This window comes from Lathyrus oleraceus, chromosome 5, assembly GCF_024323335.1.
Source record: "Lathyrus oleraceus cultivar Zhongwan6 chromosome 5, CAAS_Psat_ZW6_1.0, whole genome shotgun sequence".
In the NCBI taxonomy this organism is placed as follows: domain Eukaryota; kingdom Viridiplantae; phylum Streptophyta; class Magnoliopsida; order Fabales; family Fabaceae; genus Lathyrus; species Lathyrus oleraceus.
In genome coordinates, this window is record NC_066583.1 from 606,505,776 (window position 1) to 606,511,775 (window position 6,000).

Below are 6,000 nucleotides of genomic sequence, written 5' to 3' on the forward strand. Positions count from 1 at the left end.
ACAAACAAATCGTGCAACAACAATAACACATGCTCGGATCGAAGAAAAGAAAAAATTGCATCAAACTTTCAATTGTTCATATCTTCGTGTATAATGCACCAAATTGCTCGAAATTCATACCAGAATGCTCACCAATGGAAGATCTTCATGAATATAACAAAGAATTGCAAAATTATTGAGATCAAAAACTGACCTCTTGAAGAACAGCAACCTGGAACTCGTGCTATAAGGCTTGGCAATGCTTCAATTCTTCTCCACAATGCTTAGTGAGGTAGTGGATGATGAATTTGAAGCTCAATTGCACACGAATCCAGTTTAATTTGCAAATGCCATGGATGCTTCAAGCTTGGAATCTAGCTCAATATGCCACGATTTGCCTTGAATTCACGTCCAGTTCTACTCAAAAACACCTCATGAACATGAATCAATCAAGAGAAAATGTTCTTGTGTGAAGAAATTTGGAAAAAAGTTTGAGAGAAAATTTTGGATCATTTCTTGAATCTAGATCTTAAATGTGTCTTCATCCTGGAAACAATTATGATTATCAATATATACTTCATGCTAATGATGTTTAAAACATGTTTAAGCCTAATGCAAATGTGATTAGCAACTTTGAAGGTGTATGTGCAAAATGAGATTTTCACTTCATACACCCCATTCATGCGTGAACAGTACCAATTCCTGGCCCAAATCCAATTAATCAATGTCCATGCACACATTTGAAATGGTTTTGTATGCTCATGATCAACCAAAATGACTTTATGCAATTTCCTTCAAAAATCTTCGTGAATAAGCCAAAGACCATGCAAATGAAATTTATGCCATGTAATGATATGCTTGGAAAATACATGTTATAAGGATCAAAATGCAAAAAGAGCCACCAAATTTGGAGCTTTGGTTAAAAAGTTATGTCCATTTGAATTTTCAAACACACTTTGCCATGATTGGATCATATCTCTTCAACCACACATGAGAAATTCATGATATTGGACTTTTTGGAAATGGGAGAGAAAGATCTTCAACTTTCATGTTGGATAAAATTTCATTTGAAGCTTTCTTGATGATGTAATCTTGAGTTGAAGTTGGTCCAAAACCTTTCCATTTTTGGAAAGTTCAAATTATAGGTCACCTGCTATTTTTGGAAAGTCTTGACCTGACTTCAAATTCTTCAATGTTGATGTTTGAAATGTCAAATGAGACTTGTTTGAACATGAATGAAGCATCTCTAATCACTTCCCACCTCCAAATCCACAGTTGACTTTGCAGTTGACCTCTGTTGACTGTCATGGGCCTCAGATGACTTGCACATGCCTTGATGAGTTCTGAGCCTTCAACACTTAGCTAAATTGCTTCAAAATGATCTTTGAGTCATGTAAGTTCATTGGAACCACCCTAGGGCTTTGATCTCATGGAGAATGCTCTTGTTACCTTGCACAGTTGAATCTCCTGACCAGTCATGATTGATGAAATGCAACATGATATGCAATGACAATGCAATGTTAATGACCTAAAAATGAAATGTATATACAAATGGGGGGTGAAAATTTGAGGTGCTACAGCTTCCCCTATTCAATCAACTGGGAACCTGAACGGATGAGAGCAACGACTGTCAGACCTTCAAGGTACACAGGGATTGAATACCAAAGAACCGTAGAAATTTGCACTCTGCGGGGATCCAAGAACAGAAAGTTCACCAACGGCAACTTCCACTGGGATCCGATATTTACCACTGGACCAGACAAGACGTCTACAAACGACTCCACTGGGGATTTTGATTTTTTTCAGAAAAAAGGACTACAATCAGACATCGAAAGATGATGAATGGGAGAAAGAGATACAACCAAACGTCAACGGACGAATGGGAAAAACTCAACGTTTATTGATACCAACGGAGAGGTGGCCAGACATCAACGGATGAATGGAACTCGACCCGACGTCAACGGACGAATGGGAAAAACTCAATATTTATCGATACCAACGGAGAGGTGACCACAGATCAACGGACGACCTGGGGAAAGAGCTACAACCATACGTCAACGGACGAATGGGAAAAACTCAACGTTTATCGATACCAACGGAGAGGTGGCCAGACATCAACGGATGAATTGGGAGAAAGAGATACAACCAAACGTCAACGGACGAATGGGAAAAACTCAACGTTTATCGATACCAACGGAGAGGTGGCCAGACATCAACGGATGAATGGAAAGACTCGACCAGACGTCAACGGACGAATGGGAAAAACTCAACGTTTATCGATACCAACGGAGAGGTGACCAGACATCAACGAACGACCTGGGGAAAGAGCTACAACCATACGTCAACGAACGAATGGGAAAAACTCAATGTTTATCGATATCAACCGAGAGGTGACCAGACATCAACGGATGAACTGGGGGGACTCGACCAGACGTCAACGGACGAACGGGAGAAGCTCGACGTTTATCGACACCAACGGAGAGGTGACCAGACATCAACGGATGAATGGGAAGACTCGACCAGACGTCAACGGACGAACGGGAGAAGCTCGACGTTTATCGACACCAACGGAGAGGTGACCAGACATCAACGGATGAATGGGAAGACTCGACCAGACGTCAACGGACGAACGGGAGAAGCTCGACGTTTATCGACACCAACGGAGAGGTGACCAGACTTCAACGGATGAATGGGAAGACTCGACCAGACGTCAACGGATGAACGGGAGAAGCTCGACGTTTATCGACACCAACAGAGAGGTGACCAGACATCAACGGATGAATGGGAAGACTCGACCAGACGTTAACGGACGAACGGGAGAAGCTCGACGTTTATCGACACCAACGGAGAGGTGACCAGATATCAACGGATGAATGGGAAGAATCGACCAGACGTCAACGGACGAACGGGAGAAGCTCGACGTTTATCGACACCAACGGAGAGGTGACCAGACATCAACGGATGAATGGGAAGACTCGACCAGACGTCAACGGAAGAACGGGAGAAGCTCGACGTTTATCGACACCAACGGAGAGGTGACCAGACATCAACGGATGAATTGGGAAGACTCGAGCAGACGTCAACGGACGAACGGGAGAAGCTCGACGTTTATCGACACCAACGGAGAGGTGACCAGACATCAACGGATGAATGAGAGGGACTCGACCAGACGTCAACGGACGAACGGGAGAAGCTCGACATTTATCGACACCAACGGAGAGGTGACCAGACATCAACGGATGAATGGGAAGACTCGACCAGACGTCAACGGACGAACGGGAGAAACTCGATGTTTATCGACACCAACGGAGAGGTGACCAGACGTCAACGGATGAATGGGAAGACTCGACCAGACGTCAACGGACGAACGGGAGAAGCTCGACGTTTATCGACACCAACAGAGAGGTGACCAGACATCAACGGATGAATGGGAAGACTCGACCAGACGTCAACGGACGAACGGGAGAAGCTCGACGTTTATCGACACCAACGGAGATGTGACCAAACATCAACGGATGAATGGGAAGACTCGACCAGACGTCAACGGACGAACGGGAGAAGCTAGACGTTTATCGACACTAACGGAGAGGTGACCAGACATCAACGGATGAACTGGGAAGACTCGACCAGACGTCAACGGACGAACGGGAGAAGCTCGACGTTTATCGACACCAACGGAGAGGTGACCAGACATCAACGAATGAATGGGAAAGGAAATAATGCTTACCGACATCGAAAGATGATGCGTACAGAAGTGAAGCAAGACCAGACATTTACCGATGACTGGGAGTAAGACTCGATGTTTACCGACATCGAAAGATGATGTTTACCGACACCAAAAAAAAGGACGACCAAACCTTTACCGATGACTGGAGTGGGACTCGATGTTTACCGACACCGAAACTATGGTGCGTGCCGACACTAAAGAAAGAACACACACGGGTGCTGACATGACACTTACGGGTATCACAGGGATGACATCTACATATGTCAAGGCAAGGCTAAACACTTGTTGGGGATCTCATTGGGGAGCTCACTGGGGAGAATCAACCTTTCCTTTCACTGCGGGTGAGGAAATAAACCTCTCTGGGGAATTATCAATTCTGAATACTATCAGGAGCAACTGTAGCAAATGTGTCGTACAAATGTTGAACAATGATCCACCCCTGCCGGGGATACGGTCTGATTAGGTTTAACACATGAATGCATATGTTTGAATTTTTCTATGGCGTAATGCTCCATGTTGAATGGAAATGCTACGCGTTTTGAGGATGCAATGATTACTACATGCAAGATGCAAAATGATGAAAACTCCTGCTGGGGAGCAGACGGCCGCTCTGCTGAGCACACAAATCTGAATAGATTCTCCAACTCGGTGGGGAGACGCACTGCTGGGGGTGCCTTGCTGATCTGATACTCTGGGACGACCGAGAAAACAACTCAACTGGAAGTCTCTGTCTGAGGAACACACCAACTTCTCAACCGTGCTGGCGAATAGCATTGCTGTTGGAGAAAGGATAAATCCCACCGGGGACGACTTCCACTGAATCCAATCTACTGAGGGACTCCGCTGGGGGAAACAACCAATGCTCACCTCTACTGGGGAATAACTCTACTGGGGAGAATAAACTCTATTGGGGATAATCTTCACCGACCCTGATCCACTTGGGGACTTCGCTGGGGAAAACCATCAACACAAACTCCACTGGGAAAACTACCCACTTCAAAATTGCTGAGGAGAATGTTCACAACCCTGCTGGGGAAAGGAATTCACGACCATGCTGAGGATTACAGTACTTCATATCCAACTGCTGGGGAACAAACTACTCACTGATACCTCCGTTGGGGATACAACCTTCAGACTCAGTGGGGACCAACAGTCTCCAGACTAGCTGGGGATAGAATGGCCTTTGAACCTGCTACCCGACTGCTGGGGAAGAACAATTCTAACAGCTTTCCGACTTGCTTGGGGAAACGGCCACTTCTCAAGCCTGCTGGGGGAACATCCTCAACCTTTAGGAAAAATCTACCCACCGACACTTCCACTGGGGATATGGCAACCTTTAGGCTCGCTGAGGAGACACCGATCTCGGATCTGCTAGGGAGATAACACCCTTAAACCCACTGGGGAGATATGGCCTATTTGACATGGAACGCCCATAGATTCGTCTAACCCTGGCATTTACCATCCAACCATAGTGTCAACTTTCCACTTTTGAGAGACTCCCAGACTCATCCGGTCTTTTCTGATTTATCACCCAATATTCTCGTCTCTTCTTTGCTTCGAGACAACTGATCTCCTCGGATCCGGGCAAACTCTCCAATCTTCAGACTTTGAAGAGTCTTCTTGATTACCCTCTAGGATCGTCGTCGCAATTCTTTCATCTCTTCACCGTTCTTCTATCCCTTGCCCCTGATTGGACTCTGCAGGGATCTTCTGTCAAAATGTTATCCATCACCAACTGCAAGTGAATGAAGATATCTAACTGCACCTGCACAAGAGATCGTTAGACAAAAGCGTGCCCCAGGCGTGCCAACATTTCAACACCTAGGTCACTCAAACTTCCGAATAAGATTTCCAGTTTCAATCTTATAAGCATGCATCGGAAGGGACCTTTATGTTTCAAAATGCAAATATTCTTTATCAAACTAAATGGATGTTTTTGCAATCAAAGCAGTAATGAAGACAAAAACAAAATTATTTGACTGAACACGCATTTTATTGACCGAATCAAAGGTGGCTCAAAACCGAGCAACACACAGGAAGCAATCCCTGAAAAGAGGTGATCGCGCACGAAAGGAAAAATCTATCCTAATGGCAATGTGAAACCGTGATCTCATTGGGTTTCAACTCGGTTACACCCCATATGTCCTCAAGACTTTCCGCACTTTCTGTCTTCTGAACAAGACGCTTCCGATCGATCTCTGTAGGAGATTATCCAAGTCATATCTCAAGCACAAACGACCATGCTGGACGCAGTTGTTCGTTTCATTCCCTCTTTTTCCTGGATCGCCCTTTCG